This window comes from Temnothorax nylanderi, unplaced genomic scaffold (assembly GCF_030848795.1).
Source record: "Temnothorax nylanderi isolate EJ_2023f unplaced genomic scaffold, tnyl_v1.0 TNYL_tig0028_pilon, whole genome shotgun sequence".
Classification (NCBI taxonomy): domain Eukaryota; kingdom Metazoa; phylum Arthropoda; class Insecta; order Hymenoptera; family Formicidae; genus Temnothorax; species Temnothorax nylanderi.
In genome coordinates, this window is record NW_027249090.1 from 9,109 (window position 1) to 36,454 (window position 27,346).

General features: G+C 40.9%; 1 protein-coding gene across 3 annotated transcripts in view; it reads left to right on the forward strand.

The window, feature by feature from the left end:
- Positions 1 to 1,464: 1,464 nt before the first annotated feature.
- The window catches only part of LOC139770209 (uncharacterized), a 34,635-nt gene continuing 8,753 nt past the window's right edge, over positions 1,465 to 27,346 (forward strand). Inside the window, exons 1-3 of one of the 3 annotated variants that reach the window (XM_071701970.1) lie at positions 1,465 to 1,628; positions 11,529 to 11,757; positions 15,730 to 15,797. The gene's annotated coding sequence lies outside the window, so the exon portion shown is untranslated. Of the gene's footprint in view, positions 1,629 to 11,528; positions 11,758 to 14,062; positions 15,798 to 27,346 lie in introns of those variants that run through there. The other 2 variants (XM_071701969.1, XM_071701971.1) reach the window with 2 other exon arrangements.

Consider the following 27,346-nt stretch of genomic DNA (forward strand, 5'->3'; position numbering starts at 1 on the left):
ACTCGCCTCGTAATTGGCTTTCAGTTGGAATCGCGCGACATTATATCCACGTTTCGCCGACATTTCTGTCGTCGCGTCGTCGTACCGACGGATATCTCTTGGACCGTATATTTCCTCTGTTTTCTTCGAAATCCATCAGCCCGCAGTATTTCACGATTTCGGGGCGGACGAAAATGGATGGAAAAATTGTCGGCTACCCCGGGTAAAATCACGGGGTTGCATCTGCACTTCGTCTCGCCTTTCGTGCCGTCCCGGTAACAATAACAACGCACTGACGATAATGTATTGCGTTATCCCGGGTGATTATTTTCACTCGCGAACAAATTTTCGTGCACTCCCACGGTATTATGAAAAATTGTCACATTATTTTATCCTTGTTCTACGCGTAAATTATGTCGTGTAGAACCTGTTATCGCGTGAACAAACGCTTGCAAAAATTAATTAAATTGTTCGAACTTTAGCTTTGTTACGTTTCGTTTGTATTAATTTTGTACTGACTTTTACACTTTGTCTGTGCCTTAAAAAACAAAAATATATAAAGTGTAAAGTTATATACCGTACATCAAAGTGTTTACAGTATTAGTAGTATTTACAAAATTTGCCAAATATATTTTTATTTTTTTTTATACATTTCCAAACGGCCGACAGTATACGAAATAAGTTTTTGTTCCGATTTTCGTTCCTACAAAGGCAGCATCGCGCGCATCGACTTTGCGAAAAAATCAAGCCGAACTAAAAACATTGATGATATCATAATTTTAAATTTTACTCGCTCCGCAGAAGAATATTTCGATCATACGCGTATTGCGCGAATCGAAAACATTATCGAGTTACTCAAACCCCGTCGCGAGTCGTATTTAATTACATTCGTACGGGCAAAAATGTTAATTAAACGCAAACTTTCCCGCCCCCGTGGCGAGGAAACGTAATTAAAATTTCGTCGACAAATCTCGCCGACGTGATTCGCGAAATATTTCCGCGCGGATCGGAATCGCCCCTCGCCCTCCCGTGCAGGGAGTCGCGATTTCCGCGGATTTTTTTCCAAGTTCCTCCCCGGTTGGGTTTTCAATATTTTCCCCGTTGCGAGCGCGGAGGGCGGAGCTTCCGCGTCGCGCGACGACGACGACGGCGGCGTCTCGGGCGATCTGCATTTCGAATCGACGCGCGTCCTACCTCGGATGCGATCGTAAAGGGGCAGCGTCAAGTTTTTCCGCGGTGAAATTGGGGACGCATCTGCGGCGCGCGTCTCGTCCGCGATGTTTCCCGCTTCTGACGCCCGCTCCGCTCGCGCACATCAACGCGGTATTCGCGCGCGAAAACACACACACCCAGCCCAAGTATATACGTACACGTCAACAGGATACACAGCGCGGATATACAGACACACATACGCACATATACGTACACACGCGCGCGTACACGTTGACGCGGTGCACGTTGCAGCGCCGCGTATTCCGCTGCCGCAGTTGCATTGCGAACGTCTGTGAAGGCGCACGCGAAGACGCGTCCGTCTGACGCGTGATCTCTCGGTACGTGGGTGGCTGGACTATATTTAAGCACTAAACGATCCCGAGATTTATGCGCGAATATACAGGGTGCTCGGTAAAAAGTGTGCAAACGGTGACAAGGTGATATCTTTGTATTGAATTTGCTCCTTTATTCGGAGTTAGTTTGTTCTCTCAGAAAGAGAGAAAATAATTGTTCAAGAGATGCAACTCCATTTTGCAATTTTTTAATTCTTTTTTTTTGTTACTAAATATTTCCTCGATTGATCTACTAGTCGAAAGAGAGTACTTTTGTTCATTTAATTTTTATTTATATAATTTATTATATTGATATAAGAATCCATTCGCGCTGTTGGTGCAAATTTTTTCGATCTTTATATAAATTCTCTTTCCGAAAATGTTGATTCCATGGTCGTCGAAGGATGTAATCTTATTACAATTTTATGCGTGTTGTGGAACACCTGGTATATCAATATCTTGGAACGACCAATACTGCAGCAAATACAAGGAAGCAAATGTTGTGCGCGTAGATATAGATATCGTTTCGGAACAAGCTGTAACTAAACGATGTCATTTGTTTTTTCGTTCCAAGATATTATTTATTGATAAAAGTCTGTGTCCGCGATTCCGAATTGCACATCTCTCGACTTGTTAGATCTTTTAATCATACGACAGAAACTGTTGTCCCGGTGAAACATACAGTTACATATTTAGAGCTCGAAATGTGACCGTACGAAAATTTTATTCTTGTTGGAACACGCCGGTAAAATTAAACAGCCATGTCGAAGCGCGAAATTCGCTAATCTGATCCAGCAGCTCTTCTTTATCTGCATAAAATATTTACGACACATTACTTTAATATCCTACTAAAATCCTGAGCTTGACAACCATTTTTAGCAGTAAATAAAACAAAGCATCAATTGCTCGCGTTTGTTAATTATGAATTTAAAAACAATGAGTTGTTATTACAATATAATGCGCAAATATATAACCTTATATAAGTTAAAAAATAAAGCATCTGTTTATTAGACACTGTCTAATAGCTTAATGGAAACGTGATTTTGAAAAAGACGCTCACTATATGCCTGATCTAAAATTTTGATAGTTCGAGTTCGCGTTATCATTTTTGTTAATACCAGAGAATTTTTAACGGTTTTAATAAAACCATATCGATGTCAATATTTCGTGGTAAAAATTTACGTTATGTTGTTGCGACGAATTTAATTCTACTTCTCCGCTATACAGAAATTGGGTACTGATACTATCGCGCGTATCATAATTAATCCCAAGTGCATGAATTTAATGATAATTTTGTGGTTATACAATATGATTAGACTCGAGTAAATTGGACGAATTTCACACGTACCTACGGTTCGATATAATTGGCACGATAGTATTGTTATCGCGTCTCTTCCGCGACAGATAGCGAGCGTTGATTTTCGGTTATTTTACATAAAGACATATTCTGTTCGAGATAACGATAATAATTCAACTACCGTCCCGGCGCGCTGCAAATTAAGTCACGATGAGAGACTTGGATTACCCAACTTCGCGAACGTGAGAATCCCCTTATGTCCTCCGTTCTCTTTCTGATATTAACAAAAACGATAACGCGAACTCGAACTATCAAAGTTTTAGATCAGGCACAATGAATGTCTTCTTCAAGATTCATTATGCTATTAGACGGTGTCTAATATCGAATAAACAGATATACGTGACGCTTTATTTTTTAACTTATAACAACACGATGTAAAATATAATAATAATAATAATATTCGAGATATGTTTTACACGATTTTTATAATATAATCGTGTGCAGATTGTTTCTCCCTCAAAAACATTTGCCTTTTCGAAATAGAGAAATTCTGGCAAAATGTAACGCGTAAACTGTTAGTTGAAAATTAGCGAGTATGACTTAAGTGGAGATTAGTGTATTAAACAAGTAATATCACATTCCAACAATATTTAATGCCAAGTTAATTCCTACTAATTCCTCGATCTTGTACACTATAATTCCCCAGCGGTTTATCCCTCGGAACAAATGTTCGTTTTGTGTTGGCTCGTGCTTGTTGCAGGGAAGAGAGAAAGAGATAGACGCATACATATATCTTCTAAATTTACCGGTAGTTAAGGTTACACAAATTTTATTTAAAGTACTAGGCGAATAAAATTGAGATATTATATTATCTTCCAATTCAACTTTATAAATAAACATAAATAAATTCAAGAGCAATTTATTCTAAATTACTAGGCACACATGTTTAGTGTACATTAAGTGTAATAATATGCACTTTTTCGTTCAATTATATGTTTCACGTTGTCTGACGTTGAACGGAAAAAAGAACTTAATTTAAAGGCCCATTTTTATAATATTTTTTACGCACGCTCGTAAATTATGTAATTTACAAGCGAACGCTGAAGTTGTGCTTGTAGCAAAATTCCGAAGATTATGTTAATGGTCCTCGACAAAACACAAAATTACATCTAATAATACTTTTACTTTTATACGTTTACGGAGGAAGGATAATGGGATAGCGTGCGGTTGTGCGATCGAATTAAGTCAAATTACGGGAAACACGGGTTCGACGCGGATAGCAATTTCGTATTATAATATAAAAATATAATGATTATCGGTTTGGCAGGGCTTTGTAATACACAAAAAATACAGAGTGCTGTCGAAGCGATGACCTCGACAATTTAATTTAATCTGATCGCGTAGATGCTATCTCATCGCATCCATTAAGAACTTTGCAGTCTCCCGCCGGAGTCCTCTCTCTCCTCGGAGTATTCACAATTATTTCACAAAGATTTTCCTGTCTGAAAAGGAAGCGGAAGACGGGTAGAGACAGTACCGCGAAAACGGGATCGGCGAACGCGCGCGCGTTCGTGAATCTTGTATTAAACTAATTCTTAAACCTCAAAGAATCAGAAGCCCGGCGCGCCGCGCCGGCTCTCGCCAGCTTGATATTCCCTCGTCATTCGAGAGCCCTTTTTTTTGGTCTCTTTGTCGAGACCGGGGTCTAAATCTGCTTTACGAAGTTTCGTAATGTCGCTCGGCGGGAGAAGAACTTTCGTGTATCAAGCGTGCAAGCCGCAACCTTTTGCCCTTCTGACCTCGGATTTCCGCAGCGCATCGGGAAAGCTCCGCGTTAGCCGAAATCAGTCCCCAACGTTTGTTAGCACTCGGAACTTCGTGCGGATGCAGATTGCGTCATTTCATCCCGGAGAGAAAGATCGAGGTCCGGAATCGCGCTGCTTATTAAACTTTGAAACTGCACGAAACTCGGCGCGAAAAAATTAGCGGAGGGAGAAAGATTCTTCTGTTTTCTCGTCTCGATCTCGAAACAGATCGGTCCCACCTTTCTCGTTGAACGATTCCAATTATCGTAGTTCGGATACGCCGAACGGATTAAATATTTAATAATCTCATGGAATATTTCGGATTAACCAGATCGGATCGCGTTGCACGGGGTGAGAGGAGCGAGAGAGTGTGTGGAATACCAATTCGGCTTTGCATGCGTATTTTTGTAGAATTTCCGCGCGCCGCGAGGCGTCTTCGTAAATAAACACGAGAAGGAACGACTCGAGACGGTGTCGATCGCAGTCGATGTTGCTCCGTTCGACTTCTCGGCGAGGTACTCTCTTATGACGGTCACGTGCGCCCTCGCTTTGTTCCTTCGAGAGGGTCCCGACAAGGCACCCGTTCGAGACGAGACGTCCTTCGGGATAGTTGAAGAGAGAAGACAGAGAGACACAGAGAGAGAGAGAGAGAGAGAGAGAGGGAGGGGGAGGGAGAGCGGCTTTTGCACGTTCTATGATGGCATGGAGCAAGTGGCCACGGCCACAGAGGCACCGTCGATATTGCGAGTTAAAACGCCGGATCACGAATAGCCGGGGCGAATTTAATCGCGGATCGCGCGCTCTTCAATTAGCACGCTTAATCGTGACCGCCCGCGCTCTCGCGCTTTGTGGCACGCGGCAACGGAAAACTCGCGCGGAATCCATTGCGTGTACGCGGCCACCATCGGCAGACATGTCGGCACCGCTGCATGCCGTCCACCGCTCATCGTTCACTGCCGCGCGCGAGAAAGCCGGCGGCGGCCTCGCAATTAGCGCGCGGTTTCACGCCTAGAGATGAATGTCCGCGATGTATTGACGTAACGGGAACATCGACACTTTCCAATCGACGAGAAAGTAACATGTAGTGGCACTTCGTGCCAAGAATGGACAATCGATCTGGAGATTTAGAATTTGCACGGCTCGATATTGTTCTACCGGACGTTCGGTATATTACTGTCCGTTAAGCAAATAGATTGTTATTAAAGGTGCTGCCTTCGCGTCTGGGGATATGCTTAGTATAGCCATACTATCGGAATATTGATATTCAGTGTTGTTAACGACCGCTTCGATATTATCGGAGCATCAAAAGTATCGCTCGAGGCAGAAACCGCAGAAGGCAGAAGCATATAACACAAATCGTACCAACGAGATTGACTCTACGATTCAATATCGACATTAATGTTTAGAAGAGAGAATGCAATCCTTGATATTGAAAGTAAAATTGTAAAATGTAATATGTATGAATCCCTTATGTCCCTTGGTATCGATTGTATTTCAATATTCGTATCGCCTATTAAAATGCCAAAAATTCAAGATACTTGATATTAATAAAAATTTTTAGAATCTTGTAACAAAGTAAAGCGAATTAATTAATTCGTTGCCGCGATATTAAGGTGCATTGAGTTAAGAGATTTTTTTTCGCGGGAATGCGAAAAGCACATGGAGAGAAAAGTAGCTTGGAATAGTTAATATAGTTATTATTCTTAGTAACTGACGGCTAAAATCTTGAGTATTCCGAAGCGAGAAGCTGAGTCACGGAGGGTAAAACCGGAGGCTTATGTGCCCACCGCGTCGTTCTCCCGTTCTTAGCCGTGTTTCGGGATTTCGGGAAAGTCTCATTAAAATTTACTGTTGTTTAAATTTCTCGCCGTCTCGACTATTTCTTCCTGGGGGCAAGTGAAAAGGGCTGGCTCGCCTCGGCGTTACTTTCGACGTTACCCTCGATGACGCAAATAGTTCGCAATATCTCGCGATGCATTCGCCATGGCGTCACGTATGCGCGTTCAGGCGTCCGCGATTCATTTCGCTCGCGCCGCGCCGGGTGGATATTTCTTCAGTTCGTCAGACGTAATCCTGCCGCGCTCTCGTTTTCCTCTCCGTAAGAATTTTCAAGTTTCAGCCGCGCTACGTGCTTCTTGTAACAATCATGCGATGCAGCTGTATGCGTAGCGCAGGGCCTCCTTGTTCGCTTCGCACGCGTGATTCATTGTTCCCCGAGTGCGAGCGTGAGATTTGTAAAGGGGTGCGTTATATTTTGCATAAAAGTGCACGAAATTATTCAATGTCGGGATACCGCCACGCATCTCCCGATCCCGCGAATCCGAGTTGCCGCGAAAAATGTTTCATTTGCATATCCCTTGTTAGCTCTCTTGATAACGCATGACGGAAAAAAATCTTTCCTTCCTACACACGATCTTCATGACCCTGCGAGATTGCCAGATTGCTATATGAGTTTCACTACATTTCTGTTTATGTATTATGGTTTTATTAACTGTTAACAATAACCATAAGGAAACTCTAAAAAGTTTTTGATATTTATTGACGAAATTTATTACGTTTTGATATTTATTACGGAAAGGAATTTATCGATAAGACGGATTTTTCTTCTTATTTTATGTTTAAAAAAAATTAAAGTTGTTAACCAAGGAACGAAAGAAAAATGATTTCCTTTTCTAATTTCTCTTTCTAATTTTTCTGATTCTCTTTTACAAGTATTGATTTAAAAAAATCTTAATAAATAGAAAATAATCACATACATATTTCAAAATTTTCATCGTATTTGTTTCAATAAATGTCTACTTCATTCAAAGCCTTATAATTTTAAAACGGTATTTAACCTGACGGAACGGTATTTAACTTGACGGAACGGTATTTCATGCGCCTGTAAATTGTCTGCGTTTCTCGAAGTAATTGTAAAAAACTCTTCGATCTTTTAGTCATGAAGGTTCAGTCGAAAACCCATGCGATCGTTACGCATTGTTGATCGTACACGCGTAAGGGAATTGCACGCATTGAACGAGAGCGGGAGAGATAACCGTAATTGCCACTTATGCCGCCGCAAGAAAGTATACGGTCCTTTGTTCTCATTCCGACGTCGCTTCCGCAGAATCACCCCGCCAAGCCGCTTTTACAAGCTTTACAGATTCGAATTTCCGACCCACAAAGGAACGTTTTACCGACGCATTTAACCTATTTCTGGGCGAGACGGTATTTCCAACATTCAAGCTTTTCTGAGCCGCACTGTCGACTGTCTTATCCGAGTGCGGTTTTATGCTCTTGTGCTAACGAGATAAATGTTCAAAAGCGCGAACGCGAACGCTCGAGGCGAATGCAATCCCTCGAAAGAATAAAAAATAAAAAAAATATCGCGTACATCGTGCGTGCAGTATTTGACGTCGCTTTCATCGCTTCGCCCTTTTTCTCTTTGAAAACATCCAATTTTCACTCGTAAATTCGAGAATTGAATTTCCGACGAAAAACCGCTCGGTCCTAATTATGAATTATAACGCTCGTATGGCTCGCTCGACGAATCATTGTTTTTAATATTCGTGCGGTACACACATCGAGGGATGTACCGTGCCGGCCCGTACCATCGTATACGTATATACACATCCATAATTAATTCGTCAATAATATCTCATTCGACCGCGCGCACACACGCGCCTCCGGTATTGCTACATTTTGCCGCAACGTGTTCCCCGCCACGTTCCAAAAACGCAGAAACTGCGTTCGGTACTGGAACAAAAACGCTCAAGTTCTTATCTCGTCGCAGCGGAGAATTATTCCATTTGTACACGTCCGGTTGATTACGACTTTGTCAGCCGTGATTTATAACGCTTGAAAAATTCCTTTATAATGGAACAATAGCTTTTCGCGAGACGAACGAATCGGACGTCTTCGATTTGGACAATTAGAAATCCATACGTGTTCTTTTCGCGACCTCGGAGTATATAGTTCGAACGACGCTGTATATATATAGATACTATATAAAGACCTTGTGAAAGTCGGTTATATTCCGTAGCAGAAGTAACAGAAATCTTTTATTCGGGATTTATTCCTCAGATTTATTCCTCGAAGGAACGCGATCTTATTCGCCGCTCGAGTGTACGCGGCGGACACACGTAACAATGTTTCGTAAGCGCCTCGCTGCGCATTCGCCGCTTCATACCGGATGTTACGGAAGTGGAAATCCCATACATCCTGGACTCGCGGATCGCGATTCCTCGGCGACGCGCAATTGAATCGTACTTTATGCACTCGCTCCTTGTTCCGCGTCGCTCGCCTCGTAAAATTAATCGCCCTCCGTACCTACGGCGGCTCGCTGCGCTTTTTACGATATTCACGGAGGAAAATAGGAAAGCAACACAACAATGATTGCGCGCGGCGACGTGGGAAAAAGAGAAGGTGAATAAAATACTGTTTCCAGACGATAAGGATAAAAATGGACCCGACCGCTCGTGGTACAACAGAGATTAATTACCAGATCCTGAAAGCTTTTACCGAGGAACGTTGAGGTTGCGTAATGAAGGAATCAGGGTGTATTTCCATCAGGCTTGTTTAATTCTCAAGAATATAAATGACTTTGATGCGCGAATAATGAGGTACAAAATACAGCACGCTCGGAGTAAAGAAGACTATAAGTTTAACGAAGGGTATTATCGTCATCCTCGTTGCCAAAATTTTCTCGAGTAAAACTTCAGCAAAATGGACAACGAGAAATATTAATATTTAATTATAATATTCTTAAAGTTTCGTTCATGATGAATCTTTGTTTTGCGATCTCTTTGTAATGCGAAAACGATTTCTTGATATATTTTCATTCGGACAGATTGATTCCGGATACTAACAAAGAACCTCTCTTTTCAATTAAGATTGAAGGTGAATTAAATTACACGATAATAGCTATGTTTATAACCTTTTAAACGAATATTTGTTCAATTGATTGCCACGTTTATTTCACGTGATACTGAAAACGTGAAAATTTGTGTGAGGTCTGTCTATCTGTTTCTGTATAGCGTATAAAATCGTACTTTTAATCCGTGATATACAACGCTTTAGATTAGATTAATCCGCCGCGATCGCTATTAACATTTCGGAGTGTTTATAACGCCCGAACGAACCGTGATAATCCGCCGGGTGAGCCATGTATGTAAAGTTGTAAAACGTACTCGCCCTCGTTATCGCCCGGCGATACGAATCACCCGTTCCGGCGCGGCGTGGCCGCAAAACTCTCTTTCGCTTCCGTTCCGATTTCGTTGGGCGCGAGATCGCAAGATCGTGTACATTATCCTCACGCGCACGTAGTGCCGCTAGGAATGGGATCGAGTCAATTAAAATTACTTACGAGGTCGCGAGCTCGTTGCCCCAAAGTGACGTTTCGCGACTTGAGTCGTTATCGCATCTAACTTTTCGAATATCTACTTACCTCCTGCAGAGGAAATGACGTTACTTTTTTAATTTTTCGCGTCGAATCGCGGTACGACATCAAGAGCTACTTTTTCTAGATCAGTTTTCGTACCGCTTATTGTGCCGAGATCCTCTCGCCGCGCCTCTATAATTCGTATATAATTAAAATTGATTTTATAATTGTGACTTTTTCCGTAAGAAACGCGGCGTGTTTCGCGCGCCTCGTCAAAACTGCCTGCGAAGGGCTTGAGCCCATCTCTACTGTCCGATCGCAATTGCGCGCGCGCATAAGTACACATATCTACGTTCACCAGCACGATGGCACGTGCTCGGTGAACTCCAGAAGCATACCGCCACCGCGGTCCGCGCGAATTCCGCTCGCAGTTGCATTTCGCGCGTCGGTGCAAGCGGGCGCCCACGCTCGCCCACGCTCGCCCGAGTTATTGTTATAAGTTATAACCCGGCCTACCGTTCCCTGCGCTCGCCGTTTGTCTTGGCGTTGTCGAATTTACGGCCGGGGCGCGCGTCAGCGTTAAAAATTACTCGCGCGTTCGCCTTGCTCGGAGAGTGGTATGAATGCAATTTCGAAAATTCTGTTAAACTCGACGTCAATAATCGTTTGCATCTTATTGAGCGCCGTACTTGAAAGTCGTACCTGGAACATCGCTTTCTCGGACAAAATAAGCTGCTCGGCTTCTTTCTAAAAGAAAAAAACCTGAAAAATATCGAGCACAGATTTACACAGTACCATTTTATATTTTTGTTAGCGTATTTTTATTATTTTTATTTTTTAATATACAATATAATCTGAGAAATTTAGTGAAATGGTACTTCCAAATTGTTACGTATGAGTATCATATATATATTATTTAAAAGTTTCTTTTGCAAAAGAATCTTCTTCAACTAGGCTGCGTGTATAAATTCTTGATATTACGTATCTTCGACACGTCTTTTTTGATGAATCATTAATATTGTTCAAATGGAAAAAAAACTTGAGAAACAAGGTAAGATATATTAAGTCAATGTTTGTGCAAGGAACATCCATTTTTCCTTTCTACAGAAAGATTTGCTGGTAGACTTTTGCGTGTATGCATTTTTTTCCCCCGAGTCGGCGCACCCTCCCTAGAGATATCACGTGCGCGATAGAGACTAGAGACGTGAGAGATAGTGGAGAAAAGAATAAATTCTTCTAAGCACACAGAGAGTGCTTGCGAATTTTTCTATCTCGTAACGGGAGTTTGCAGTATGGCCTGAATCCATTCATATTAACGTGCCATATATATGCTAACGCGTTATAAATATTCAAAATGTGTCCATAATACAATACGGCAAATACAGTGCGGGGAAGGTATAATACTTTGGCAAGTCCACAGTGCGTGCTAATCATGGTTGTCAGTAACGAAATATAAATTTAAATCCGGAAAGCTGCTGAGATTGGCGATTTTCGGCGTCCATTTCCCTTTGTTACCCCCAATCGATTTGTTATGCAAATTATAGCGATCGAATCATGAGAAGGATGTACAAGTTTCGGAAGACTGTCACAGACTATCCTTATAAAACATGCATTATGAGTGGAGCGATCGATGATACTATGAATGTTGCAAACGGGACAAAAGTGCTTTTGATCGATACGTGAATTATTTCCACGTGTCTTCGGGAGACCTTCCACGGCGGAAAGTTTCGGAAACGTCGAGCAAGAGTGAACGGCACCGTCGCAGAATGCAGAGCAGATGAGTACACTTTTGATAGATTAGTATATACGAATTAGCGATTCTAAGCACTAATAACGGAATCTTTTGAAAATGTAACGCGCGATACGGGGTTGACTCGTACGCTTGCTTTCGGATATAAAAAGATGTTTGTTCGCGAAATCATTAGTACGGAGAAGGAATGGCAACAGAGAGGAAAATGGTTATGACGAACAGCTTGTTGCATATAACTCTCTGAATCTGGTAAACTGACGCGTTCTGTTTTTATTTGATATTAATCTTCGAATTGTTTTTCGATGTTGAATGTCAACTCGCTCGTTGAAGCTATTGAAATATTTTGAGAAAACAGGAACCGCTGCACAAACAGTTTGAAAATTTATTTCTAAATAGGTATAAAGTAATAAAATTAGTGAGAGAGATTTATGAAATTACGCAGCAAATTATTCATCATGATTCGTTGATATCCCTTTTTGTTGATACTCCTCTCGTGGTTGCATTAAGTAGTGTTGTATAATGATGATCTTATTGCATATATATAATACAAAGTGCATGTGTATTACGAATAACTGCATTACGCGTTACATTTTTGAAAGATATAATGAAGATATTTACCTTGGTTATTATTAAAATAGATTCCCAATATTTATAATTTGGCACAGCTGCGTAGCTGTATAAATTAACAAATTAACTCTTTGACGATCGACGGTTAACGCGGACATTTTCGCTAATTTGTGAGTGGTGTTTTGGTGAATAGTCTACGCTGTACATTTCCCTTTTCGCTATTATAAATAAAATTATGCAGAAAGTGGTAAATGTGTGGATGTAAGTTAATAATATTAGTAAGTCTCAAATTTGTGCAATTATTATTTGATCTTTTGTTCTTTATAAGCAAATTATAAAATTCTGTAAAAAGGCATAAATTTTTTTATCATTAAAATGGTTAATATATAAAAAAATATATTAAGTACAAAATTGCGATACAGGAATTGACGTAAAGATATTATAGGATAAAGTAAATTGTTTTTGTATATTTAAAAATGAACTATACTAAAGAGGCTTGCACTGAATCAAATTTAAAGAATAATATAAAGTAATCACACAATTAATATATACAAACAGTTATAATTTAAGTTATAATTTTTTGTATATATTGTGCGCGTTTGCATATGTGTGATAGAAATTTTATCAGATGAAACGAATATCGCGCCTTTTTCTGAAAAAAATTTACTAAAGAGATCGTTCGCCTCGATATTTTTCGCTTTAATTTCCAGTATTCTCACCTCTCATGAAATCTCAGTAGGTAATTATAATTTTAGCGTGCTGATTATTATCATTTTTTTTATTCCGCTTCGTTAGTCGCTAATTAACCGTTGTCCCGGCATGCAAAATAGCATCACAATACATTCCACGATCTCGCCGCGGTACGAATATGCATCTCATGCCACGCCTGTTTTATGACGCGCGGACGCCGCAACAAAAGAGAGTGTAAATGAGAACTTACAAGTGACGGTGGGCTGATTTATTGCCGAATTGACTATTCATTTTCTTCACCTCCGGCGTGAGAAGTCACGCGGTCATTAGCCCGCGCCCGGTGCAGAAACCCCGTCGTTTGAATTAAGAGAATGAGAGAGGAAAAAAAAGAACAGAAAGGTTGCTCCCGTCGGTCGTCAAAGAGTCAGCGGCGGATTCGTAATCTAGAGAGATCTGTGAAGTCCGATCCAGCTGGACTCCTCTCTTATTCAAGCCGTATTTGAATTGTACTTGGAACGGAGCTTGAAAAAATCCCGGGACAAAATTAACTAAGCAGACCTAAATGTTGGTGATTCTTCTTATGAGATGAGATGTCTTATCTTGTATGCATGAGAAAGAAAGTTGCTCCTTAAAACAGTAAAAAACTGTACGACCTCTTCTTCGCGATTTACTCATATTGTTCGAGGACTAATGGATGTTACAGAACTTATTATCGAAATGTAGACGTAGCCAGGAAAAGAAGAAGTACAAGATATATTTGCATTTAGCTACCTAACTTCATAATTTTACGATTTATTACTAATATGTAGATAAAGAATAAAATAAAATGTCGCATATTTATATGTATATTTCGGATATTTCTGTGACATCCTGTTTTATTTAGTTTATTATATGCCGTCTAGATTAATCTTTGATTAATTTATTGTCAGACTTAATATTCCCTTATCAAAAATTTGATTTTTTAATATTATTTAATTTAAAATTAAATATTCTTGTATTTTTGAATTAAAATTTTGTGAAAGTTCAAAGTGCACTTGAAATTAAATAAAGAATATAGGTTTTTATTTATAACTTAAACATTAATAAAATTTTTATTCTTATAATATATATTATAAATCGAAAAAGAGATTAGAACTCCAAAAATAATTTTTAGAGATCGAAATATCCCGCATATACATATTTACTTACAATAATAAATTAAAAAATTATACCGCTTATTATATAAATATAAAAAACCTTTTTAACATGAAATTATTTTCAGTATATTAATAACGTAAAATCCTGGCGATTTAATTTCAAACTCAATTCCTGGCTACGTTTCTCTCGATTGCCAAAATTATCGTTTCGATTATAATGATCCTCCGATACACGATTTTGGCTTCATACAAAAATTACGTATGAAACATAATTTAATCTGATAAATTAAATTTGAATACAGAAGCAAGCCGATATTTGTGTGTATGTGTAAAAAGCTTGCGACACGAAAATTTCTACTGGTGATTAACTTGAGAGTGTATCAGAGGGTTAAAGAAGTGTATCTCTTGCCGAATTCCTCTCGACGAACACCGACGCGCGCGACCCAAGGGGAGCACAAAGCAACCGTCGAGCACGAAAAACGGGTTCCAGGAATGAGAGAGAACGGCCGTACAAAAGGGATTAATTGGCACTAGGCCGTGGATACGGATCATCGTGTACGCGCCGCGAGTGTCGCGGTTGCTCGCTCGCGCGCGAGCAGCGGCGGCGCGAGTCATCGATTGACGACCGTAAAAGCGAACGGCACTTGGCACGGGAATCTCTCGATGTTTAATTCTCGTTATCCGTCCTTTCATCTACTCCCGTTTCATGCCTCGCTCCTGTCTCTTTGCTTTTCATTTCTGCGGCAGCGATCGCATTAACTGCCGTTCAGCGGTGGATTTAAGCTTAAACCCGTGAGGCGTACAACGATGGCATCATCCGATTAAGACAGCGCACCTATCTTTCTCGATCACAACGTGAAAAAAGATAGAAGGAAAAAAACTCTGAAATAACCGAAAACAAATTTGAAAACGGTTAAATCAAAACGCGAACCTTATTTTGACGAAAACACGATGCATTATTCACTCGAATTGTTCTTGTGATAATTTAGAACGTTTATTTTGACGACATATTGGAATATTTAAGCGATACATTTTAACGAACTTTATGCGCTTCTTCTTAAATAAAATCTGTTGCTTTAATTTTGTATGTGACGAGTAAATCGAATCCGAGTGATTATTCGAAGACTTGTTACAAGCGGACGTCATTAGAGTTTCGAATTCGAGGGTGCGTAAATGGGTGCATAAATCCGCTGCTGATTTTTTTATCCTGTCCTCGCGATTGTGTGTAATATTGCTCGTGCACACACTGTCACGCGCGGACGCATAATCCAAGAACCCCGGGGTCCTTCGCCGCGACAAATTTTCTCTCCCCGTTGAATCGCGCGCGACCGTCTTGGAGGAGAGATATTCGGCGGAGAGATATGCTTGCATCACGGCGCGCCCTTTGTGAGAACGAAAGATCGTCCCGATCGTCGACGTACCCTCCCGCCGCGCGCCGCGCCGCGGAGAGCGACGTGAGGTCGAGGCCGACGCGCTCTGATAATAAATGATGTTTTATCTGTCGTGCGGATGCCCGGCGGATATAGCATAGCCCGACGGAGGGAGGGAAGAGGAGGGAGAGAATTGTAATGCGACGAGGCGTCAATCTGCTTTTTCGTTCGCGCAGGGTGCGACAAATCATGTCGAGGCCGCACCGCACCGTCTCGCCGCTAACACGAGTACAGAGGAAGGTAAATCCCCGCGGTATCCTCGCGCGAATCGTTTTACGCATTCGCATATATGTGTATATATATATATATATATATATATATATATATATATATATACACGGTGCTTCAAAAAGGTGTTAACACTTATATGGAAGTAACTTTTTTAGTGAGAAAGAACTGATAACGCACAAGATATCATAGTAATAAATGATTTTGTCTTCGAAGAGTCTCCACTTGTTCATTAACATTGTCAATACATTCTTGGAGTCTTCTCCAGGTGGTCTCCAGTGCCCTGAGGCACTTCCATATAAGTATTAATATTTTTATGAAGCTCCCTGTAAGGGATGCTTCACTGCCCATGGATGGAATCTTTGTGTTGTCATTCGGATTAGATGCTTCTACGAAAATCTCCTCCGACACCATATTTTTTTCACGCCTGTTACATTTTTGGGCGTCAAATAGCTTGATAAGCTAGCCGTGGATCAAGAAGTAATCGAAAGTAAAGTCTACTTGAAATTTAGTAAACAATAAGATTGTCTATCTATTCGAACCGTGAAGATTGATAAGATTTTGAACAACGATTTATCGGCTATAATGAGTCGTTAATACCTTGGTGTTCCTGTTAAAGAGAAAATGACCCCACACATTGATCAAAGATTCCATAAATATAGCTTGTGTGCAACACATCCGTCTGATAATATTGCTGTATCATATTATGATCACGATATATAGCAGGGTCGGATAAATGGGCTCGTAGATTGAGTCGGATTAGAGATGAAAGCAGAGAAAGTTCAACGATCGGGTGGAAGTAACGGTCTTCTGTCGACCAGATTTAATACACGAACAAATTAATAAATAAATTATGAAAAGGACTCGACGGACATAAGATTTTGATCTAAAATCCGATTTAATCTTGTTGTGCAAAGCAAACAAAAATAATACAAATGCGAATCTACCAAAAAACATATGCGTTTCGGTATTATTAATAGCATTTATCAAATAGCACAATGAAAATATCACTGCTTGTGTGGCAGAGGAGATACCTATTTTTCCGAGATATATATAGTCGACGTCGAATGGTCGAGTGGAATGTCCTTTTTGCTATCGTTGAGCGATATCGACAAGCGATCCTCTCGGAACTTACGAGCACTCAGCTCAATAAAAACGCGAGCCATTCTCTTTTGTTTTTTGTTTTTTTTTTTCGGGGGAGGATATAACACCAGTGGACGATGTTTTTCCCCATCTCCCGTCGCTGCTGTTAATTCGCCAATCGCTGAAAGCGAGCATCATAATTTCCGTTACCGTGCGCTCCGCCCGAAGCGATATTTCTTCCGCGTTTCCTTTGTCCGCTGTGGCGCGTGCGACAAAGGACGCGATAATTGCAAAGCCCTGTACGCGGTACGACCGATCGTTTTCGCGTGTGTTTCGCGAATAAACGACAATACGCGGAGTTGCGGTGGATATTGTGTTGCGAGCGCCGCTTAATTTCTGCGGCAACGTGAACGACTGGCGCGCTCTTATTTTCCAGGTTGAATGCGGCGAGTTTAATTCCCGATCGGTGGGGAAAAATGGTGTCTGCCTTACGCGCTATCTACGCGGCGTTTCCGTTACCGCGAGTCATAGTCATAGGTGAAGTTTGGTTTCAGGTATTCGAAGTCACTCGGACCCTTAAATCTTACTTATTTATTCGAAGATTGGTAAGATATAAATTAAGAACGAGAGGTTTGTAGAATAATCCTCGCTCAATGTAAAATTGTCCATAAAATATTCGTACATCGTTAAGATATCAGTTGTTTTTTGCTGGATCTCGATGTTTCAAGTTTCAACAAGTAGCTAATTTTCCGCCCTTTCAAATTTGTCGTTCTTGCCGGACTTGTTGCCAGACGTTGCGGGACATACGAATCCGATTCAGCAAACTGGCAAGAAGTTACACATCAGATATGATTACGGATCTAGAACCGCAAATTAAACACTGATTAGTTCAGCGATAGAGTTGCGCCCCGCTAGCAAATGCTCGCACAACGGTCACGTGTTCCCCTACAACTAGTTACACCAACTCTCCTGGTTAGTTAACTCTTCTTGCTGTTCGGAGCAATCGCAAGGGATATTGTCGGTGGCGCGAGATAAGGCGATTACAGTATAGAAGGATCTAAAGAACCAAGTGTCGCCATTGAAGGGAGGAAGAACATAGTTAGAGAGCGCGGGCAGTTGTTGCGAGTTTACTTGTTTGTTTGCTCGAAACTGTACTTCCTCTGTAAGCAAGCGCGGTATCTCCGGAATAAATAAACAAAAATACCAGCCGGCTAATGGAAATATCTGATTCTTTCACGATTTTATCGAAGCTCCCGGTGTACGGGACGTTTTGTAGGAAGTTCAGGTTCCGTTGCATTCAAGAGCCTGATCTTTAATTGAAGTATCCGATTCTCGGTTATTTCGTGCGCGAAGCGCGAGAGCTCAACGCGGGCGGGCTTCGCGCTATTAATTAACCGAGATCACGATCGGTATCGCGAAATACAGCGGGGCTTTATTCCGACGAGTCAATTCATTCGCATGTTTGTCTTTGTGTATAATTAATTCTTCCTCGTGTGCATTGGTTTTTTACTTCTTTTCTGCCTTCTCCTGCCCCCCCTCTCTCCTGTTTATAAGAGGACTGACCGGCAACACACGCGAACGAGCAATTTGCGCGTTAGGCCGCGCCTCTATCGCGTTCTGCCTAATAACCCGTTAATATGCCCCTCGCAATCAGGCATCGGTCCATATTAAACGTACTGCGAGCCATCGAAATGACTCGGTAAATTATCCACAGGGCCCTTGCTCGCGCCGCCGGCCGGCAATTCGCGCACCCTGCTAATTACGACGAGCGTGCACGCACGGGACGATTAATTAGACAAATTAATTTAGTAAACTGTTAAGAGCGATCGCGCGACGATCTAACTGATCGGCACGTTGCGGGAAATATCATCTACCAATATCATATATCATAACACATTAATTGATGAAACCGGTATTAAGTTCTGCGAATTGACAAATATGTTTGTCAATCGATTATTGTGGAAGCGAGAGAGCGCGATAGCAATAAACGATAACAGCGAGACAGGATCGCATGACTTCTTTTCTTTTTGCCGAAATCAAATTAATATTCGTATTTTAATAATTCGATAATGCCTATTTATTTTATTATTTGGAAACAGCGGGGGGGGGGGGCGACGTCACGTTTATCCCGGTATCACAATGATCTTGACTAACTCTACACCGAAAGTGTATGTATATGTATATAACCGGAGGTCGATATTATGACAAGGTATTATTGATTTCTGTTGATTGTACACAAGCAGACTATAATTGGCCGAGACTCGAACACAGCCTAAATGGCAAGCCGAAATGTATTACCGCATCGTAATGAAAATTGGCCGTTGCGTGGATCGCAACGTGTGGTCACCTTCGATAGGATCACGGGATTTGTTAACAATGTTCTGGTATTGTCCTGCAAATTACTGTCCCTGCTAATACCTCGTTGATTCGTTCGCCGACCAAGTTGACAGAGCGCAAATTAATTTTTCTTAATTATTTTTCGAAAATTAGGCCTCTCTCTCTTTCTCGCTCTTAAGGAAATAAACTAATTGTGTAACATATTTTGTAATTGTGTGTAAACATATCTTTCGTCAGTTCATCTTCAACTTGACTTTTCAGTGAAAATACTGACTACAATAAGTGAGTAAAAGTAAAATGCTTGATATCCATTTGTTCGATCAGTTAGGATAGGATATAAATTTTGTCTCGTGAAATCATATATGTAAAAAAAGACGCTGCAGTAAAGTAAATAAATTTTCTTACAGTAAGTAAAGGTATAATTTTGTTTTCCCGATATATATATATCGGAATGTAATTTGCGCCAGCATTTCGCGTTAGGTCTCACAGATCCGTTTACACAGGTTTTCAACCTGTGGCATCGCGACTAGTTTGAAGAAATTGCGAACAGTAGCACGATGTTTTTTACGTTGCTTTTTCGAGGCTCGACGCATGTATTCGCCTACGTGGTGTACGTGTGTACGTGTGGCGAAACAATGGACAACGCGCGCCGTAGGCCGTAGGCCGTACCGGCGAAAAGCCAATCGCACCGGTCCCATTGTTTCAGTCCGCGTTCGCAGGTACGAAGCAGGTATACATATGCTGCTGTTCGATCGCCTGGTATTTGTAAAAGGGTTAACATCGGGTTAGGGCGGACCCGCCAATTGTTTGTCCACTCATTTAACGGTTGGGAAGGCTTGGGGCGCGAAACCAGACGAGACGTGACTGCTCGTAAAGGTGACGCAGGTGAATAAGCCACGCACACAGCAGGAACCGGATATGAGCCCGATCCCGGTCGCCACGCGCGATAAGTCAAGACGTCGCGGTGGCCACGCTCTTCTTTTGTGTCCGTCGTCATAGCGACGGTGTGCTTAGGCTGCATTTGTACAGAATACATTTATAAAATTACGATTTATTTGAATTTCGTTGATTATAGATAGCGATATTGTCTGTATTAACATAAAATATTACATGTTTTGCAATACCTATGAATAAGCATATATACATATCTATAGATTATAGCGAAAGTTATAATCTTCGGTGTTTATATCACTCGACAAGAGGGGCAGAGCGACGATGGAATAAATTCAATCGAACGCTATCAGAATCGCGGTTATAGGCAAAGTTCGCAGGTTGCTCAACTTTCTCCCAATTTCCCCGGAGCTTTCCGGATGCTTTATAGCTCTTACAATTTTGCAAGCTTACGGCACAAGCCACAAGCAGCCCCGCTTCTTTCTCCGCGATTTGCGCGTTTGATGCGAAAAGCGCCGATCGTCAATTCCGTATCTAAATCAAGAGCGTCTCATTCGATCGTTCGTTAGAGCCCGCATAGTGCAAATGCACCTTTACAGTTACGTGGACAGTGTCTACATAGACCAGACAGCACCGTAAGTGGACCGTACTCGTCGTTTCCGGCGGGCGGATTCGTTAAAGCTAAAATGCATTTCGGTGCGCCGCGCAGGGAGTGACCACATTTCTACCTTTTACGAGGTTTATCCTTTATACCAGATTTCCACCCTTTAATCTTACGGGACGTGTCAGCCGAATGCTGAGGCCTTTATCCGGTGTCTTGTCCATACACGGTACCTATGAAGGAAGGACGTTCATCTTTTAGCTACGATCTCTTTGATAAATTATCAAAAGTGGTTTAATTCTTGGCGGAATGAAAGACCATTTACATTCATTGATTTTCCATCCATTTTGTTTATATTAATCCAATAATTTCAGATATTATTATGGTATTCGGAACGATGGAATAATATACAAATACAGGAAGGAGTAATTCTTGAGAATCTGGGATCTTGGGATGAGGTTTTCGACATTTTTGATGAACAAATTTGATGAGCTTATTTTTAGACAGATTTTTACACAGACTTTGTTTTATTTATCATTTCTTTTGATATCGCAATATGCAGTTTTATTTCTAATATCGATTTTTAAGAAGGATGCCTTCTGTTCTTCGTGGCTTGTTGCCTTACGATATTTACTCTCATAGTTGACTTACTGGTAATATTGGTGAATTGGCTCTCACAAGTTATTGATATTTACTCTCGGTAATGAGCACGCGGTACTGGTTTAACCACAACCGTGAAGTAACCGTCTCTTTAACGTTGTAACGTTGTTTGAACTTCAATCTCATTATTGAGGTGATTTTATTTTGGATCTTGCACATTTCTTCGTTACCTCAATGTCTGTTGCAAACAGCACGTTATTTCCCTGGAGTCATCCGATTTAAGTCATTCAGTGGTATTGTTTAAAAAGAAGTCAACTAAGTTCTTATTTTTTTAAATGTGCAAAAAATGTCCGTAAAAAGACTTTCTTAGAAAAATAAGAATATGCCTGATCGCAGTGATATTCTAATAACTAGTAAAAATTAATAATATTCTGATTAATACTTTGATGTCACCGGAGTTGATGCCGATAAAACGTACAATACAACTTTTTACACGGTTCGTGCGAGTTTTGATCGAGTCACGGGGAAAAGTACAATTGCGGATATTATTGTCGCGGAATGATTCATAGGCGGGCAGAGACAGTGACGTATGGCTGACTTTGCGCGAAGACAAATTTACATCCTGTCCCGCGCGTATGGTCATCATGCAACGTGTCTTGCAATACAGGCATATCTGTCCTATAAAATCTCTTAACGGTCGCAGGCGTATTCGGCAGATGCTATCGTTTCCGGACGATAGGGCGGTCGGAATTACGCCAATTTTGGGCAGACCAACGCGGCGACGCCATATATCGGGACGACAGCTGCTTATTTTCACAACACACGCGCGGAGAGAGAGAGAGAGAGAGAGAGAGAGAGAGAGAGAGAGAGGGGGGGGGCGAGCGGTTCCTGGCAGAAATTATATTTCACCCTTGAGAAATTGCGGTTTACGTTGCCGATGCGCGAGGTTACGGTTTTTGGCTTCGCCAATGTCTCCGCCGCCGTCGTTCCCCGTTCCACTTCGCGTAATGCAGTGGAAGTCGGTGCGCGTACTTCATCGGCGTTATTACGGCTTAAATTTTTCCGCGTTTCTAACGAGAGCAGAATACATTCTGAAGAACCGTAACGAATGATATTACGCTCTAATCCCTTCTACAGTGGAGAAACTCTTCCCTTGCACGGAGGGATATTTCTGAAAGCCATTTTACTGCTGCGATTGTAATGACTTTGGTTATTTATTTCCTCCCAGTTATTATAAGAGAAAGAGAAATTAAGATCAACGTTATTACAGTTAAAAAAGAAATTTGTACGATGCAAAATTGTCCGGAAATACTTTGATCTTCTAAAGCTGATATTTTACGAACGTAATATTGAAGATTAAAATTTTTTTATCTACTTGCACTCTTATAAAGTCTCGGTGATACTTTGTATTTCTTAATGAGTTAATGATAGAATATAAAACCGGGGGATATCCCGCACCTACATACATATACACATGTAGACATGTAGAATGCAATGTCCACCTGTGTGGCGCATGCCAAATGTAAATTACATAGCTGTTTATCTAAGAGATAAACGAGATAAACGTCAAGAATTTTATGGCTAAGGCCGAGCGCCCTAAACGCTACTTACAGTTTCGAGGCATGCCAAGCTGCCATATGCTCTCCTCGCCTCCACCATCACCACCTGTCATTCTAATAAATTTTACCGCTGTGTAACGTCGTCGGCCACGTTATTGGCAGATAGCCCCGGTTATGAATCGTAGCAATTCACGAAGGTCTCTTTGTCAAACTTCCTCGTTCCCTGCGCAAATTCAATTTTCCCTGATCGCAAGTATGAATTACAGGTCTGCAACGTATTACTGCGAGATCGCTGGCGTGCTGAATTATTACATAGATTTATTAAGAGTACATCAGCTGGAGCTCGAATTTTCCCAGTTCCATAAAACCGTCTCGCACGCGAACTATCGCGATACTTGGAACTTTTCCTACGTATGAGCAGGAAGATGCATGAACGAGGAAATGCTCCGAACTAGATATAAAACGAATTCCTCCCCTGTTCTAGTTTTCAATCTTTCAACCGTTCAACCGTTCAAAATAATATTTGGATAAATTTCCATACAATAGCCTGTCACGCACAGGATATCGCGCATCGATTACGCGTTCGAATCACAATAATTGATTTCCTTTGGTAATTCGTAACTAAAAAATCATCGATCCGTGTCCTCTTGGGTACAGTTTTTCCGAGTTACTCAAGCGGAAATATATACTTGCAAAAGACAAAAGAATCTAATTAGAGATATGCACTTCGTATAGCGTATAATTTTACATATTCTTTTCTGCAGCCCGACATTTACGTATTACATAAATATACATGAATAAATCGACGTTATACTTTATGTTGGGGACATTTCGTTGGTATGAATTCACATTGCAAACACAGCGAGGTTATTTTAAGAGATAATTTTAACGAGTTACTCAACGTCGACGCAAAACGAGAGAGCTCGAGAATAACGTACGATATCCGATATCCACGAAAGTTTACAATTCCGCAAAAGGAAAATCTAGCTTGATGTCACGTATTCGATAACACGGGTTATGCCGCTCCAATGTTTACCAAATCTCGATGGTAGTTAATGGCTATTGAGCATAAAAGTCCTCGTCTCCAAAGAACTAAGCTATCTCAACGAAGATTACCAGGTTGGAGAGATAAATCACCACAGAATCCCGCAAACCCGAGAGAGGTATTACTAGAGACGAGTCGGTATTACTTGAATGGAATATAACTTAATTAGCGTACTAATCCCCATTTAAACTCATTACTTGGTCGACGGTTTATTTCGCAAGCTTTCCGAAAGTTTTCTCTCTTGCGACACGGAAAAGTACTTCCGCGAATGCGAATGCAGTAATGTAAAAGACGTTTAAGATATTTGGTCTGTTAATTTAGTAATATATACATTATATAATGTTTTTGTCAGGAAAAATATCTAGGATATTTTTGGTCGATAGTTTATCCATTGACTGGATCTTACTGAATTGATGATGCAGGTACATCGTCCGATGACATAACGTAACATTATCAAAAACATCCGTTATAGCTTTAACAGAGTAATATAATCGAAGATAGCGGTCTTCGAACCTGCATCTGCTACTCGTGTCTGCAAATACTCGAGTCAGAATTAATTTAGCAATCCGCTATATACGCTATTTACGTTCAATATATTATGGTGCAAACAACATGCACCTGTTCTTCGATTTACAAAAATTCACGTAGCATGAAATTAAGTAATAATTATATCATAATCAGGAAAGTAAATCAATTATAAAATATCATACTTAGGGAAGTAAGTGTAACTTTAAAAGTAAATTAAAGTAAATTAAAAAAGAGATTGTAATGTGCATTTTATACCACTAATTAAATAACGATGGCAATTACAGTACACATAACGGAACCAATTTTATTGAATGTACTCCAACAAAATGTAATCATTATATAATTTTTTACAAATAAACATGTAATTTTACGCTACTTGAAAACACGAATTGCAACTGCAAACGCAGCGCATTACGTTAATTTTTAAACGCAAATATTATTAAAAATTAGATTAATACAGACGATTCATTGTGCAGATTATTCAAGAGAGATTAATTTACTTTTCCATATACATGTTTCATATTATTTACATATATTTGTCCCTTGATATTTTTTTCTGAATAATTTAATCTTCATCGCACTTTACACTCGTTTTGCATTCGTCTCTTAAGTGAGTGGTCTGTGTTTAAAGATCGATTTTACTTATTGTTGATCCGCCCGATCGATTGCGGGCACGCCTGTTCGGCAATTCGACAGCGACCTAAGCGGCAATATGCGGTTTCACGACACTCGCACTCTCCGCGTTTGATGCCATCTGACTGTAATTCCTGTCGAGCATTATCCGCGCTCCCGGAGCGTCCGGTATTTCTGCGGTGCGTCTGCGTGTACACACGCGTCGCTGTAGAACGCGCCGTGCGTGCGTGTGGATTCGCGCGCGCGCGCGCAATATCCACCTGGCACCGCACACACAATCGGTATGCGTGTGTATTACGCGCGCGTGTATATATGCATGCATCGATACATACCTGGTATACCTACGTATACGCGAAATACCGCATGCGGAATATTTACCGGGATCCACCTCAGATGTTTGGACCCGTCAGGGCGACGCGCGTATCGCGAGACCTGCCCCGCACAATGGCCAACTCGAATTAATCCTCCGAGGAGGAGCGAAGCGTGACGGGTTTCTCTCATATTCGTCACTTCGTCAGTGACAGAGATCGCGGTTGATACTTGATGGGAACGAGCGCTTACTCCGTTTCGTTTATTCGTGCCATTGCCGCTTAAAGGAAACATACGCTTTGATTCCACCTTTTGTGTTGCGCATTATCCGGAGATATTACAATTTGTGTCTGATGATGAGCTTTTCCGGCAGTCCCTTTTAATTACGAGTTTAATTAAAGGCCACGATTCCTCGTTATTGTTCATTGTAATAACGAGATACGTATAATAATAAGATAGAAGAGATAAAAAAAGCACCACACATCTGACAGGAATAAAAAGAGTTAAGATATTTCCTGAAGCAATGCTTTTTAAAAGGAAGATTACTATTTAAATTTAAATTTTAACAATATGTTTCAATAGTAATTACTCAATTATATATTGTTCTGACATTTATTAGAGAAACTGCAATAACATTCTCTTGCAGCTAATTGCCACGAAATTGCCATATCACGCTGTTGAGAGCTGAATAGTCCAAAGACAATCAATATAGAGTCATTAATTAACGAATGCAAAGTACAAGATAAAACGTTAAGCGATATTCATAGCTTTTCAAACATCATCATTTTTATACGTTAATGAATAATTCTCAACTATCCGTAATAAAATAACAGCCGTCAGTAAATAATTCCGACGTCAATAAATTTTGCAAAAACAATCCTAATATTTCGTAATTATAGGAATAATAATCGACATTCAATCGCTGCATTTTAATAACGAGCATCCGACTACGCGAGTGAATAATAATAAATAATAATTGATAATTAAATTCTACGTATTAATATCTCGTAACACGTCCCGAGTAATAACCGCGATAATATATCCGTATAGCTCGTGTCGATCGCAATATCTCGCAGCCCTCGGTTATCCTTTAGGTTGCCGCCCGCGCGGATATTGCGTTTTGCTATTTTATTATTTCAGTATTTTTACCCCGCGACGGAAACGCATTTATATCGCAGCGGTGGTTTCGCTCTCGGGGTTACCTGGCGGAAACGTACACCTTTCCTATCGTACGCACCGCGGGGGGTTTCGATCCCCGGCTCTCTCACGCAGGTTACCCCGCGATCGATGCCCTCCGAGAGAGGGAAAACGTCAAATTCACGGCGCGGCATGACTCAGCCGGACGACTCATGCATAATTTATCCGGGCTTAATTAGTTAAAGGCCTGATAAAGGGAGAGAAGGGGGCGGGAGGAGAGATAGAGAGGAAGAGAGAGAAAAAGAAAGAATCGGAAAAGTGCTTTCCGCAAATACGCGCGTCGTCACCGTTAAGTAGATTCCATTTAAATTTGTAAATGATTTAGTCTCTCTCCGCTCATTATGCAGATTACGCGCGTTAACAGAGTTCTCCGTCTTCCCCGATTTCTCTCCGTTCGATCGGAATGAATGCGTAACGACCGGGAGTGACTTTAACAAGGAAACTCTCGCAGCTGTCTCTCTTTGAGTTCGCGGAGCTCCAGGTGTGTCGTGGAGTAGCTCGCGACGAGAAACGCAAGCACTTTCTTCTTCGTGTACCTACTATAATACGGACTCAGAGGTTGTGGAACTAAGGACGAAACTATATAATTGAGACGGAAGCTTTTCACGTTAAAAGCGCTTTGTAATATTGTGCGTTTAGATTTTTTCAAGTAAATTTAAATTGTAAGAAAACCTTTTAATGTTTCAGAACTATTCGAGTTTTTAATTTATATCTGTATTCATGAATGAAAAATTTCGAGTTAATTTTAGGAAAAGAGCTGTTTTAGTTACAAGGACAA